Consider the following 15,816-nt stretch of genomic DNA (forward strand, 5'->3'; position numbering starts at 1 on the left):
CGTGTGTCAAAAGCTTCTTGATCTGTTCGAATGCCTGGTTGCACTCATCTGTGAATATGAAGTTAGCCTCCTTGTGTAATAGTGCAGAGAGCGGTTGTGCGATCTTTGAGAAGTCCTTGATGAATCGCCTGTAGAAACCAACGTGTCCCAAAAAACTTCGAATGTCCTTAACCGTTTTGGGCGCAGGTAGTTTCTCGATTACCTCTAATTTAGCTTTGTCAACTTCCAACCCTTTGCTCGATATTTTGTGACCAAGTACAATACCCCCTGTTACCATGAAGTGGCACCTTTCCAAATTTAGGACTAACTGTGTTTCCGTGCAGCGTTCCAGAATAGCTTCTAAGTTCTCCAAACAAGCTTCGAAGGATGTTCCGTAGACCGAGAAATCGTCCATAAATATTTCCATTGTTTTCTCGATCATATCATGGAATATGGCCATCATGCACCTTTGAAATGTTGCTGGAGCATTGGACAGCCCAAATGGCATACGTTTGTACGCGAAGGTCCAATATGGACAGGTAAATGTGGTCTTTTCTTGATATTTGGTGCAGATGTGGATCTGATTATACCCGGAATATCCGTCGAGGAAACAATAGAATTGATAACCAGCTAGTCTCTCCAACATTTGATCAATAAATGGTAATGGGAAGTGATCCTTTCTGGTTGCTTCGTTGAGTTTTCTGTAGTCAATGCACATCCGCCACCCTGCAATTGTTCTGGTAGGGATGAGCTCATTTTTGTCATTTTTAACCACGGTGGTCCCTCCCTTCTTAGGAACAACTTAGACAGGGCTGGTCCACATACTATCGGAAATGGAGTAAATGATTCCTGCCTCGATGAGTTTGATCACTTCTGCTTTCACAACATCCTTCATGGTCGGATTTAGTCGTCTTTGCGGTTGCACAGTTGGTCGGTGATCTTCTTCCATTAAAATTTTGTGCATGCAGATGGTTGGGCTGATTCCTTTTATATCTTCGATTTTCCATGCTAGAGCCGTCTTGTGCCTCCTTAGGATGGTAAGCAACTGTTCCTTCTGGTCTTTTGTCAATATTGCCGAAATGATTACTGGTCTACTGTTTGGTGGATCTAGAAATGCATATTCCAGGTGGTCAGGCAACTGTTTCAGTTCGGGACATCTCTCCTCATTCCCCTTTTCGGGATCTATGTCAGGAAGACTATCCTGTTCTTTTTCATTGTCAATGCCTTCGTTATTACTCCCTTCTTGGTCTAGATCAAACAGTTGTTCCTCCTCTTGGCGTTTTTCCTTATCCACTTGCTCCTGCAAGAACAATTTCATTATCTTGTGTATCGAGAAAGTAACATGAATCATCAAAAACTAAAGCGTAACGAACTGCTTCATGCATCTTAAATACTACTTCTTCATTATTGATTTTTAGAACAAGTTGTCCTTTGTGCACATCAATGATAGCTCTTCCTGTGGCTAGAAAAGGTCGTCCCAAGATTATGGGAACTTCCAAATCTTCCGCAATATCCATTATAACAAAGTCGACAGGCAATATGAAATTTCTGACTTTAACCAAAACATCTTTAATTATACCCTTAGGGTATCGAATTGATCGGTCTGCTAATTGGACCGTGACCTTTATTGGTCTTGGTTCTCCTAATCCTAATTGCATATAGATTGAGTATGGCATAAGATTAATGCTGGCTCCTAGATCACATAAAGCATTCTGAATAGTAAGTGTTCCTATTGAACAAGGTATAGAAAAACTCCCTGGATCTTTGAGCTTCTTTAGAAGTTGTTGTTTGGCTTGTAAGATTGATGAGCTGTCCCTATTCAGTTGCACCATGGCTACACTTTCCAGTTTCTTTTTGTTGGTCAGCAAATCCTTCAAGAATTTGACATACATGGGCATTTCAGACAAGGCTTCGATGAATGGAATGTTGATGTGCAGCTTTGTCAATTGTTCTAGAAAGCACTTATATCTCTTCTCACAATTCTGTTGCTTCATTCGTTCAGGGTATGGAACCCTTGGTTTGTAACAAGGCATGCATGGTTCATCTTCAATCAACTATTTATCTTTCTTCTATTGAGGCACAGGTGGTTGATCATTGGACTTTGCTTCATCTTCTTTATCTGTAACAGATTTTTCACCATTATTCCTTATTTATTTACCTCCCCTTAGTATGATGGCATTGACTTCTTCTTTTGGGTTGGTCACAATGTAGCTTGGGAGAGCGCCTTTTTCCTTAGAGGATATGGCTGTGGCAAATTGCTGAATTTGAGTCTCGAGATTCTTTATGGAGGATTGTGTCTATTTCATGAACTGCATCATCATGGCCTCTAGATCAGGCTTTCCTTCTTGTTGAACATTTGATTGGCACTGATACTGTTGGTTAGATGAGTTGCCTTGTTGTGGTTGATATGCTGGCCGTGGGTGCTCTTGTCTATAAGGTTGCTGCATAGCTGGTTGCGTCTGATTATCTTGCCAAGAGAAGTTAGGATGGCTTCTCCACCCTGGGTTATAGGTGTTCAAATAAGGATTCGGTGGTTGGCGAGCAATGAAATCACACTGTTCCTGCATTGATGCACCTGGTTTGGTTCCTGGGCAATCTATGGGTCGATGAGGTCCACTGCAGAAATCATAACCATCGGGTGATAAGATCTCCATCAGTGCGGAAAGCTGTGTGTTGACTGCTGAGACGTTCATCTTTCCCATCATTTTGACCAGTTGTTCCATTTGTGATGATAACTTACTGATTGCCTCACCGTTTACGGTATTCGTGACTCTCTTACCATCAGCTCTCACTGAGTGCCAGTTGTAACTAGTGTTGACCACTCTCTCTATTAGCTCATACAATGCTTGAGGTTCAAGTTCCTCCGGATTTCCATTGGCAACTGATTCAATTTTTATCTTATACGCGTTGGTCACTCCATTATAGAAGTTTTGCACTTGCATCCATATGGGTATGTCATGATTTGGTACTCTTCTCAACAATTCTTTGTATCTTTCCCATGCTTCAGATAAAGATTCATCCTCCTCTTGAAAAAAATGAGAAACTTCATTCCTTAACTTGATTGCTTGTCTGGGCGGAAAATATTTCATTAAGAACATGGTAGCCATCTCCTCCCAGTTCGTGATAGATCCTGGTTGTAGATTCTTCAACCAATTCCTCGCCTTATCCTTCAAGGAAAAGGGAAACATTTTGAGTCGGATAACCTCATCACTATCATTTCTGTGAGTACGAAATGTGTTGCATATGGTGACAAAGTCTTGAATGTGCGCATTTGGGTCTTCATTTGGGTATCCTCCGAACTGCACAGCTGTTTGTAGCATCTAAACCATTGACGCTTTCACTTCGAACATTCGATTGCCTTCTTCTGGTAGGACGATGCACGATGAATGGCCCTTAGTAGATGGCCTAGAGTAATCCTTCATCCGCAATCTCTAGTTGCCATTATTATTATTTTTGTTTTCACCATGACCCTCCTCATGGTTCTCATTCTGTCTCTCGTTGTTTGGCATTTTGACCTCGCGATCCATTCTGATGCGTCTAGCTTGTCTAAGTATTCTTCTCCTTCTTCTGTACGTTCTCTCTATTTCAACGTCTATAGGAAGGATAGGAACACCTGCTCTTCGCATACAAAGCTAGAAACCGAAAAACCAAAGACTAGACAAAAGATGGTTAACAGGTAACGAAATAAGCATACGTATTCTTCAAAACTTAAGTTTAAATAATCCCCGGCAACGGCGCCAAAAACTTGGTGTATTAAATAGGGATGCTAGCAAGTGTACTAGGTCGTCTGTAATATTCGGTAAGACCAAGTGTCGTATTCCACAGGGATTAGTCTTTAGTGAGAAGAATAGGTTACCTTAAGTGTTAGATTCTTAACTTTGATGAATAATGTGTGGGATCTTAACATAAACAGAAACTAGTGAAAGGTAAACTAAAGGAATCCAAGATAAACAAGCACAGATCTAGCCATACGCCTAACGAACTGTGCCTAAATTTTACCGCTGAATGATATAGATCTATATTCATGAGTTGGGTCTCTCTCTCTCTATGGTCACTAAGGTCCGGTGTCCCATTTCCAAAGATACTAAGTAAGTAATATTAACCAAGTGTCCTTGCGCTAACATACGAACAAGCATTAAGCAACAGAGAGCATTCATAAAGAAACCCCAATATGTGGTAGTTTTCGTATCCGTCCACTACAACATATGCCGATTAGCTGTTTCCATTACGTCGGAGCACTGTCGTGTCATCCTCGGTAACTATCAAATAGACTCAATCTTAATCTATTCTTTAAGCATGCTAATAACACTCAATCATGGATAAACATACTTTATTCATTAATAAAAGATACTTACAGTCGCCGTTTAAATGGCTGGCTAGGCCTGCAGAGTGACTACTCACTCATTGACATGAGTGAACATCTTGTTCTTCCCAAAAACATCTTTGCAACGGAAAATAAAAACAGAATATAAAAAACTAAGGGTGGCGGTAATGCCGAGGTCCCCTATTACAATCATCCTTCTCCTATTTATACTCCCCTTACATCAACCCTAATTATAAGGGCAAAAAGTCATAAAAAGGTAAAAACAATAACAAGTAAACAATCTTCCTACACTTGGCGCAAGATGGAAAGCTATCTTGCTTTCCACGTAATTCTCTCTTTCTCTCTCCTGTCACTTGCTCGACCCGCGCGTTTATCCGTTTTCCTTCCAAATGACCCGTTAAATGTTGTTGTTTAAGCTGTTCTGTTCTACTGAGAGGCTGTTCGTGAAGATTCTTGCTTGAACTGTAATTTCTGGCTGTTTCTTCCATTTCTGGTGGAAAACTAGGACTTTGAAGCTCTTTTCCATGAGTGATCGTCCTCATAAATTTGCTCTTTTTACTCGCATCAGATTGTTATTTACTTTTTTCAAAGTAAGGACTGGGGTTTTCAATTTTAGCAAAATAAGGACTTTTTCGATTGATACTACTAAAATCACCATTGACGACTTCAAAAATGACATATTTTAAGAACTACTAATATTCTAAGCAACTTTAATTCTTTAATTTTTTTTTATTTTCAGATTATTTAGATGATGTTTGGTAAAGAGAGAGAAAGTTAATGTTTAGAAAGAGAAAGTTCTAACAAATATGATTTTCGAAAATCGAAAATGTAGTTGCATAGTAAATATGACATTGAACAGCTTTAATTCTTGAAAATTTTCATTTTCAGGTCGTTAAAGATGGGTTTAATAACATTAATCCAAAAAGTCCTTATTTTATTAAAAGTGTGAAACCTCAATCCTCGTTTTAACAAAAAGTAAACCACAGTCTTTTATCTGAAAATTAGTTAAACCACGTGAGTTTTATTTGAAATTTATCCTAATATTTATGATACAAGAAGGGTGTTGTTATATTCAGCCCCAATTTCCCACCACATCCACGTGAAATGATGAAAATGCCCTTTCATGGGTTTTGGAGTTGAGAAGCTTTTTTTTTTGCCTTTTCGTCACGCGGACGTGTGGCTATCACGTCCCACCGTCTACCGTGTGGTGGGGCGTATGTCTATCACGTCCGACCACACGGTAGGGCGTGTGGCTATCACGCCTGACCGTGTGGTCGGGCGTGATAGCCACACGCCCTACCGTGTGGTCGGACGTGATAGACACACGCCCCACCACACGGTAGAGCGTGTAGTTATCACGCCCGACCACACGGTGAGGCATGATAGCCACACGCCCGCCCGCACGGTGAGGCGTGATGGCCACACACCCGCATGTCGGGAGGGCAAAAAAATTAGCCCGTTAATCCGATTAAACCTGTAAATACCTGTTACCTGCTCAAACTACACAATTGTACTTAAAACCTATAAATACCATACAATTTTAACTAAAATCATTAACAATAATATAAGTTCATGAATAAATATTATTAATTACAACACATAAACTAATATAATCTAGTCCAAGATGCTCTCCTTTTAGCGTATATATTGTCCAAGTGACGAACGCTCGGATCACGAAATGTATGCCATTGGGTGGCAATGGGAGGCACTGGAAATCCAGGTCTTAAATAAAGACGTATGTAGTGATGATAACTCCCCAAATGACAAATCATAATCTCTCGCTCCGGTGGTCTTCCATCGTCCGAACGCATCAGCAGTATAGTGCAACATCCTAACTGTGATGTAGTAAAAAGGAATATTACTACATTCAACACAAATGCAGCAGCATATAAGTCATCCGGACTCACCATCCAGTAGGACTCACCACACCCCGCTCCTGCCCATCTAATACGCGTGAGGGCAGCATCGAATCCGTTCCAGAACACTGGTGCATACAGATCACGGTGTGCCCGCACCTCATTCTCTATAAGCACTTTAATCAGCTTCCAGTTAACAGCTTCATGATATGTTAGAAACGTTTGTTCGGGAAAAAAACTGCGCACTGTAATCAACGCCGTTCTCGCCAAAATCTTCTAACGGAACCTCCTGCAAATGATAAATAAAGAACATTAGATTCCAATACACGACATTTCTACAATGTTTCAGTGCCTAAACCCGAGAAATCGCCAAAAATAAGCTCGGGCGTGTGAACATCATGCCCCACCACATGGTGGGGCGTATGAACATCACGCCCCACCATATGACATCACGCCCCACCATGTGGTGGGGCGTAATAGCTATACGCCCCACCACATGGTGAGGTGTGATGTTCATACGCCCGTGGGTCCGAATTGCGATTTTTTGAAATAAATTAACAGAATCAATCGGGAAAATACCTCGACTTCAGGGACAACGTCATTCTCTTCTCTTCCCGGTGATAATGGATTGCTCGCCATGAAACGTTCTTTGATTTCGGAATAAAATGTGTTTGGGAGAGTTTGGGAGGGTTGAGATTTTTCAATTTTTGGCTAAGGGGCAGGAACGTCTTTTTTCGGGGCTGGAAGTGGAAATTTGGGGCTGGATATAATAATTCACTACAAGAACTTAGCAGTGACATAACGCTAACATACCTATGATAACGTCTCATAATTTTGAACTAAAGATTATTTTATAGGTCCCACGCGTTTGTAGACACCGAGTCGGAGGACCTGTGATGAAAACCTGTAACAAGACGGTCGAAGCGGTTGGTTCCGGAAGTTTTAAAACAAAAATATATAATAAAAAGGGAAGAAGTTAGTGGGAGTCGCGGTCGTCGAGTGGACGGCTCGCGAGGGCTCAGCGACGTGGTGCGAACGCCTAGCGGCAGCCGACGCGGGGCGCACGCTTGACGTCCGCGGGGCGCACGCACCCGACGGCCGTTGGGTGAGCGCCCAACGACGTGGGGCAAACGCCTAGCGTAGGTGAGGCGAGCGCCCGACGGCCGTTGGGCGGACGTCCAACGTCCGTTGGGCGAACGCCCAACCAGCGTTGGGCGAACGCCCAACCTGCGTTGGGCGAACGCCCAATGCCTGTTGGGCGCGCGCCCAACGCAAGTTGGGCGTTCGCCCAACCTGCTTTGGGCGACGCCCAATCTTAATCGGGCGTCGCCCAAAGTCCCCGGGATCCGTGCCTATATAAGGCACGGATCCCCATGCATTTAAGGAGAGGAAATTTTTGGAGCTTTCTCACTCTAGACATTTTTAGAGAGAGAAAGTTAATTTTTTGGAGAAAATATTTTTTTTTTCCGAAAAAATCCAAATTTTCCAAAGTTGAATATTTTATCGAAAACACAAAAAACGCCGGAAAATCATAACTCGTGGAATCAAACGACTTCGACTGTCAGATACCGATCTTAAGGTATTATCCGAGGACTAGACTCGTTTTATTTTATTTATTTTTTATGTTATAGTTTTTTATTTATTTAGTCTTTTATTTATCACGTTTTATTTATTATTCCGTATTTATTTAATTTTCGTCACGTGTTAAATAAACGTACGGTTTTGTTTTGAAATAAAAACCTCGTTTTAATATCCCAATACGAACCGTGATCCGATTCAAAGGTAGTTCGGGAATTAAAAAACGTTGTAATTATAAGTTTTTGAAAATATTTCTAAATAATGTTTTAAAAATAAAACGTCGTTTTAGGGATCTCCGTTATAGACTATGATCCAATTTTGGTAGTTCGGGGACCCAAAACGATAGAATAGATCTAATCTAAAGCTTTGGAATAAATCTGGAAACTGTTGGACTAAGTCTGTAATTTCCCGTTTTCTGTCACTAAAGGCTGTTTACCGACGGATTTTCCGTCGGTAAAGCTGCTGGAATGTAAAAAATGCTGTTTTGGTCCTCCTTTCTCAACTTTTAGACATTAGGTCCTTTATATATATAGGTATAGTTATGTAATATTTACTTTCAAGCTATTTTTAAATATTTTGTATAAATATTACTCAATGTGTTTGTATATTGTTTTCATTTAATTTGGTTTAATAAAGTTATATATATATATATATATATATATATATATATAGATTTTGCCATTTAATTCATTTAAACCATACATATTTGTTATTTTGGGGTTATTAGGGGTTATTTTCTATACATATTCATCATAAACCATTTTGGGGGTTAAATTCTATTTTCTTGTTTATGAATCTTATTCATTTCCTTTACATGTTTATGAACCTTATTCATTTCCTTTACATGTTTATGAACCTTATTCATTTCCTTTACATATTCATTTCCCTATTTTATTTTAGTGGGTATTATTACTCACTTTTTGTACATATGTATATCTATGTATATGTATTCTATTTTCCTACTTATATATATACTCTTTCAAATGTATTTGATGTGGGTGAATTTGAGATTTAATTCATTACTTGTTGTCATTTTATTTACATAAAGGATAATTGAGTGAAAAAGGGGAAAATAAACCACAAAAAAAGAGTTTAATTTGTTTGTTTAAATTAAAGCTTTTCTAGATATTCCTAAAGTGTAAATAACGTTTTCTTGTCATTTTTAAACCATTTCCAAAATATCACGTGTTGAAACCTTAATTCGTTCCAACGACGGATTAAGCGAACCTTGTAATTAAAATCGTGTTGTTGTAAATAATAGAGTTTTGAATCGTTTTCTTATTCAAATGGATTTGTACAAAAATAAATGAACTTGTATGCTTAATCACGTTTTCGGTTAAGACTTCTTGTTCAAACGTTTTCAAACGCTCGAGTCGTTCCAACGGCGATTCGAGTCGATGTCATGTAAATTAACGGGGTTTGAAAACATACCTAAATCGTTCCAACGACGATTAAGGTACGAACCGTGTAAATAAACTCGTTTTCGGGGAGTAAGATTAGCTTAGAGTTAGTGTATAGTCTAAAGCATAAAATCACACTGTGAATAAACCAATCCTCTCTTCTCCCCCTCTCTCTCCTATGTATTTTGAATTTGTGTAAATGGGTGATTCTTTACTAAAATGGCTTTCAATAATATATGCTCAAAACGGTTTTCAAAACGAGAAAGAAAAGGTTTCAAATGAATTTCAAACTTAAAGAAATATGTGATTAGTCCGTTATCGCCTAACACGCTGAGTAGGAGGCCGGTGGTTCATAACCGGGCGATGTCGGGGTGCCTAGTAGCCTTTCTCCGGAAAGGAGCTAGCCTTCTCGGCTCGTACCTAAGTTTCCCGAACCCTCACCGGTCTCCCGCAAGGGATCGGTGTTCATTTTCCCATTCGTGGGTGGCGACTCTTCCATACTCCGAGCTCCGATCCTGCCGAGCAGCTTGATTCCACGATTGGTTGCTTTCGGTGCCAATCACCGCTTACGTCGCCATGAGGTGTCCACCCCCCGGTCCGCCCGGGCGAGGCCGTTCGGCACCTTGTCTAACAAGTGGCGACTCTGCTGGGGAAGCGAGAAATTTGATTCCGGAAGGCGTGTATTAAGCCCTTAACGGGGACGGATCGTATTATTTCTTTTCGTATGCATTCATAAGCATTATTGCAAACCTTTTGGGTAATTTCCGCGAAACCTCTAGCGAGAGTCCATTCGTCGCTCGAAAGAGGCTAGCGTAAGTTCCCCCTTACAGTAAGGCGCCAAAGGGTCCCCATCCATTCGTTAGGGGCGAATTTATGCGGTCCTGTGAGGTCCCGCGATCAGCCGTGTCAGCATATAGTAGCCTTAGAAGTTGCCATAGGATTACCCGTTACTATTTTTGATGTGATAAATGAATCAGTTCGTGTTTTCAAATTGCCATGATACGTGTCTAATCCTAAAATATGTAAAGAAAATGAAACGATATGTTAATATATACTTTTAAACCGATATACAAACTACCCCAAAACGTCGAAACGATTCGAACTAAAGACGACTTAGTCATCTCGTATGAATGAACTTGTGCGACCCGCCTGGTCCCTTTCTGTGTCCCGAAGAAGGCACATATTCAGGAAATACGTTATAATGTAAGCACGTATTAATACGAATTGGTTTGGTATTAAGGATAGTTATATATCGATTCAAAGGACTATATTAACAGTAGCCGTTATTCACATTCTTTAAATAAGTTGGGATAAAACGAGATTATGACAAAACGAAAACAAAGAACATTTCTGTTTCGAATGACCCCGTTGTAACGTAAAGAGTTTCGCAAACGTGGCCCGTCCCTTCCGAATAAAAGACGAGCTCTTACGTTATGCCTTGTGTTGTTCTTAAGAGAAATGGACGTGTCCGCGAAAGTGACTAAGAGAATAAAAGAAAAGCAAAAATAAACAAACGACCAAAGTCATTCTGTATCTACGATGTATATCCATCCCGAGGGTAGTTAAAGAAAATGAACCAATGCCGTTAAATACGTGCCTCGAGCCGGTATATACGCCGTTTAAAATCATAAAGCCGAATTAAGCTAAAACCGTATAATTGCGCCATATGGACGAGACTGTGGGTTTGACTAATGGCTCGATCATTTCGACCGTTACCAAAACTACAAGAAGTATGGCCCGATCTCGGGGTGCCTAGTAGCCTTTCTCCGGAAAGGAGCTAGCCTTCTCGGCTCGTACCTAAGTTTCCCGAACCCTCACCGGTCTCCCGCAAGGGATCGGTGTTCATTTTCCCATTCGTGGGTGGCGACTCTTCCATACTCCGAGCTCCGGTCCTGCCGAGCAGCTTGATTCCACGATTGGTTGCTTTCGGCGCCAATCACCGCTTACGTCGCCATGAGGTGTCCACCCCCCGGTCCGCCCGGGAGATTAGGCCGCGATACCTCATCTAACAACTATCTCCTCCCCGAAAGGGAATTTGATCATTTGGTGGAGCGTGGAGGGCACACCTCCCAACTTGTGGAACCATGGACGTCCCAACAACACGGCAAATGTCACATTGTAAACAAATCAATTCTTTCTTCTCCCTCCTCTTTCTCCTACGTATTTTGAACTGATGCAAATGGGTGATTCTTTACCAAAATGGCTTTCAATAACATATGCTCAAAACGGTTCTCAAAACGAGAAAGAAAAGGTTTCAAATGAATTTTAAACTTAAAGAAATATTCGATTAGTCCGTTATCGCCTAACACGCTGAGTAGGAGGCCGGTGGTTCATAATCGGGCGATGTCGGGGTGCCTAGTAGCCTTTCTCCGGAAAGGAGCTAGCCTTCTCGGCTCGTACCTAAGTTTCCCGAACCCTCACCGGTCTCCCGCAAGGGATCGGTGTTCATTTTCCCATTCGTGGGTGGCGACTCTTCCATACTCCGAGCTCCGGTCCTGCCGAGCAGCTTGATTCCACGATTGGTTGCTTTCGGCGCCAATCACCGCTTACGTCGCCATGAGGTGTCCACCCCCCGGTCCGCCCGGGCGAGGCCGTTCGGCACCTTGTCTAACAAGTGGCGACTCTGCTGGGGAAGCGAGAAATTTGATTCCGGAAGGCGTGTATTAAGCCCTTAACGGGGACGGATCGTATTATTTCTTTTCGTATGCATTCATAAGCATTATTGCAAACCTTTTGGGTAATTTCCGCGAAACCTCTAGCGAGAGTCCATTCGTCGCTCGAAAGAGGCTAGCGTAAGTTCCCCCTTACAGTAAGGCGCCAAAGGGTCCCCATCCATTCGTTAGGGGCGAATTTATGCGGTCCTGTGAGGTCCCGCGATCAGCCGTGTCAGCATATAGTAGCCTTAGAAGTTGCCATAGGATTACCCGTTACTATTTTTGATGTGATAAATGAATCAGTTCGTGTTTTCAAATTGCCATGATACGTGTCTAATCCTAAAATATGTAAAGAAAATGAAACGATATGTTAATATATACTTTTAAACCGATATACAAACTACCCCAAAACGTCGAAACGATTCGAACTAAAGACGACTTAGTCATCTCGTATGAATGAACTTGTGCGACCCGCCTGGTCCCTTTCTGTGTCCCGAAGAAGGCACATATTCAGGAAATACGTTATAATGTAAGCACGTATTAATACGAATTGGTTTGGTATTAAGGATAGTTATATATCGATTCAAAGGACTATATTAACAGTAGCCGTTATTCACATTCTTTAAATAAGTTGGGATAAAACGAGATTATGACAAAACGAAAACAAAGAACATTTCTGTTTCGAATGACCCCGTTGTAACGTAAAGAGTTTCGCAAACGTGGCCCGTCCCTTCCGAATAAAAGACGAGCTCTTACGTTATGCCTTGTGTTGTTCTTAAGAGAAATGGACGTGTCCGCGAAAGTGACTAAGAGAATAAAAGAAAAGCAAAAATAAACAAACGACCAAAGTCATTCTGTATCTACGATGTATATCCATCCCGAGGGTAGTTAAAGAAAATGAACCAATGCCGTTAAATACGTGCCTCGAGCCGGTATATACGCCGTTTAAAATCATAAAGCCGAATTAAGCTAAAACCGTATAATTGCGCCATATGGACGAGACTGTGGGTTTGACTAATGGCTCGATCATTTCGACCGTTACCAAAACTACAAGAAGTATGGCCCGATCTGCGTGTTTGCTTGACTCGTGCCTAAATGAAAAAGAACGGTAATATCCCTGCTTCGAATAAGCATGCGATTCAACGAAACGTTGACTTTCTATAACCACGCTAGGGTGATAAATCCCGTAGATTGGAAGGAATAAAAACTTGTTAATAGCCGAAGGATTACCGTGCGCTCAAATAAGACTCGCCGTCTTTTTACGTAGCCAAAACGAGCAAACAGATTCTTAACGCTAAAAACAAACACGTTACGCGATAAGTCCGTTCCTTAAAATAAAAAGTGCTTTCATCACTAAATGAACACGTGGTTACGTCTCTCGATAGATCCAAAAAGATCCTGTTATAATCGAGACACGAACCCACGCGAATAAAAGGGAACGAGTCATTGTCAATAACGAATGATTGAACCAGAAAAATAACTCATACCACGTCTAAATCCGAGATACGCTCAAAAGGGAATCAAAACCCGAACTAATGCATCTCGCGAAATGACAAAAGACGAGTTATTCGAAAGGACAATCCATTTGGTCGATATCTTAGTCACTGGATGTTGATACGTAAAAAACGAACTGTATTGTCTGATGGATGATTTACTTTTTCCGTAATAATCGTCGGCATCACGCGTCCCCTGGACTGCATTGTGAGCCCCAAACCAAAATCCTAAGAAAGAGACTTGGATCATTGAGTGTGTGGAGGAATAAGGGTGGAAGAGAGATGTTGTGATACGTGTAATTAGACTGACGTTTGTTCTTCTTATCTTATATATCCGTAAATAAATAAACGCACACACCACGAATCATGCATATAAAATCATGCATACATGCTAATGGATGACCGTTCGCGTAGACTTCATCATTAAGCGGTTGTGGTTTCGCGAGAGTAACCGGCTAGTCAGGCAGTTTGATCAGCTACAGATAGACAGTTCTGAATCGGCAGTTGTGGCTTCTGAATCATCTTCGTCCGAGTATACTCAGTCTTCTGTCAGTATGTCTGCGACCGACGAAAAGGTGGCCGAATTGGAAAACTCTGTGAACAACATTAACGATCAGTTGGCCGCAATTTTGGCCCAGCTAGCTGAGCTGGCATTGAAGGATAACAAGAGTGGTAGTAAGCGTGCTGAGAATGAGGTAAACACTGGCCCCCGCTTTGGGAACGAGGATGACTATCAGGATTATATCCAGAAACAGCTTGAGAAAGAGAAGGCTAAGGAAGAGGAGTGGAAGCAGCACATCACTCAGGAGGTGCAGGATCTGCGTGGGGGAAGCTCCGGAAGTCAGGACTTTTATAATTTGAAGAATTGTTTATCAGCAGCTGCTTTGCCTTTAAAGTTTCGACTTCCTGACATGAAAAAGTTTGACGGAACTGGGGATCCTACCGCCCACATGAATCAGTATGTCGCAGTAATGAAGCACACGATCCTGACTGAGGATCAAGTCTTGGGGCTGTTTAATACTTATCTGGAGGGGGCTGCCCTCATATGGTTCCATGCGTTGCCGATGGTTACGAAACGAGATTGGAAGGAGTTGGCAAAGTCATTTATCGCTCAGTATAGTTTCAATACTATGCTTGAGGTTACTCTGAAGGAGCTAGAGAGCACTAAGCAGCAGGCCGGGGAATCTTTTCCCGATTTTGTGAGGAGATGGAGGGCCAAGGTTGCGGTTATGAAGCAGAAGCCGCTTGAGCAGGATCAGATCCGAATGGTAGTTGGTAACACATTGCCGTATATTAAGAATGAGCTGCGGTATATGCCTTTTACCGAACACATTGCCGTATATTAAGAATGAGCTGCGGTATATGCCTTTTACCGATTTCAATCAGATGTATAGCTGCGCCTTGACAGTTGAGGGAGACGGAGAACCGAAGAAAGCTAATACCAAGTGGACGAAGTCGGGATATAGTGCCGGAGGGCCAAGTGCGAATGCAGAATCTGCAACAGTGAAAGTGCTTGATCTTAATGCTATCGAAAAGAGGCGGTTTGCCAAATTTGATCAGACCTACGCAAAAGTTTTCGAACGATTGCAGAAAAAGGGATTGTTGAAAGCCCTCACTCCTTATAACAAAGCACCACCTTCTCCGCAGATACAGGCAAGGGGATACTGCGAGTTCCACAGTAGTTATGGGCATACTATTGAGAACTGTGAGAGGTTGAAGCACGAGATCCAAGATTTGATTGAGGAGAAGAAGATAGCTGATCCTTCGTCGGCGAACCCTTCCACTAGGCGTAATCCACTGCCTAATCATAGGGTGAGCATGATCGGAGTCGGGCTGAAAGAAAGTATGGTTGTGGAATCCTTCGGGGAAAATGAAGAGGAGTTGTTGGACTCCGATGATGAGAGCAATATAGGAAATGGTCTATATGTGTCCTTCCTTGGCAAAGAACAGGAGGGTGAACCGATGGATGAAGGGTTGGACGGTGGAGCACCGTATGATGAAGATAGTGCTGAAGAGACCGGGGAAGGGTCGTCTCGGACTATTGTGCCAGAATTGAGTCTATTTAGTGGAGGAGAGGATCCCGATGTGCACTTGCGTGAGTATATGCACGATATGTTTGTTGAATCCTTCGGGGTGGACGAGATTGCTCAGTGGTTCCACCATTCGCTAATAGGCGAGCCTTTGGGGTGGTTCCACTCATTACCCGACTCTTGCAAGCATGATTGGGAACAGTTGTCCGATCTATTCCTTGAAAAGTACAAGAACACTAAGAACATGATGGCAGAGTGCTTCGCACTGCAGATTGGGCCTATCAAACGCCCGTTGCCGATGGTCAGTAAGTATAATGGCAACAAGGATCCAATGGAGCACCTTCACTTCTACCTATCGGCCATGGGGCCTTTGGGTTTTAAGGAAGAAGAGATCACCAGTCTGTTTTGCAATTCACTGATGGGGGAGCCACTGATGTGGTACATGTCTCTCCCGATGCATATTAAGCGCGATTGGGCCGCGATGACCAAAAGGTTCATTAAG

At 42.0% G+C, this 15,816-nt stretch overlaps 1 non-coding gene across 1 annotated transcript; it reads left to right on the plus strand.

Moving 5' to 3' along the window:
• The first annotated feature begins 2,931 nt into the window (after positions 1-2,931).
• LOC136204968 (small nucleolar RNA R71) lies at positions 2,932-3,038 on the plus strand. Its single transcript, XR_010675778.1, has one exon. It is a non-coding gene; the product is annotated as a small nucleolar RNA R71 (small nucleolar RNA).
• The last annotated feature ends 12,778 nt before the right edge of the window (positions 3,039-15,816 follow it).

The sequence above is a fragment of the Euphorbia lathyris genome, chromosome 8, assembly GCF_963576675.1.
Source record: "Euphorbia lathyris chromosome 8, ddEupLath1.1, whole genome shotgun sequence".
NCBI classification, from domain to species: Eukaryota; Viridiplantae; Streptophyta; class Magnoliopsida; order Malpighiales; family Euphorbiaceae; genus Euphorbia; species Euphorbia lathyris.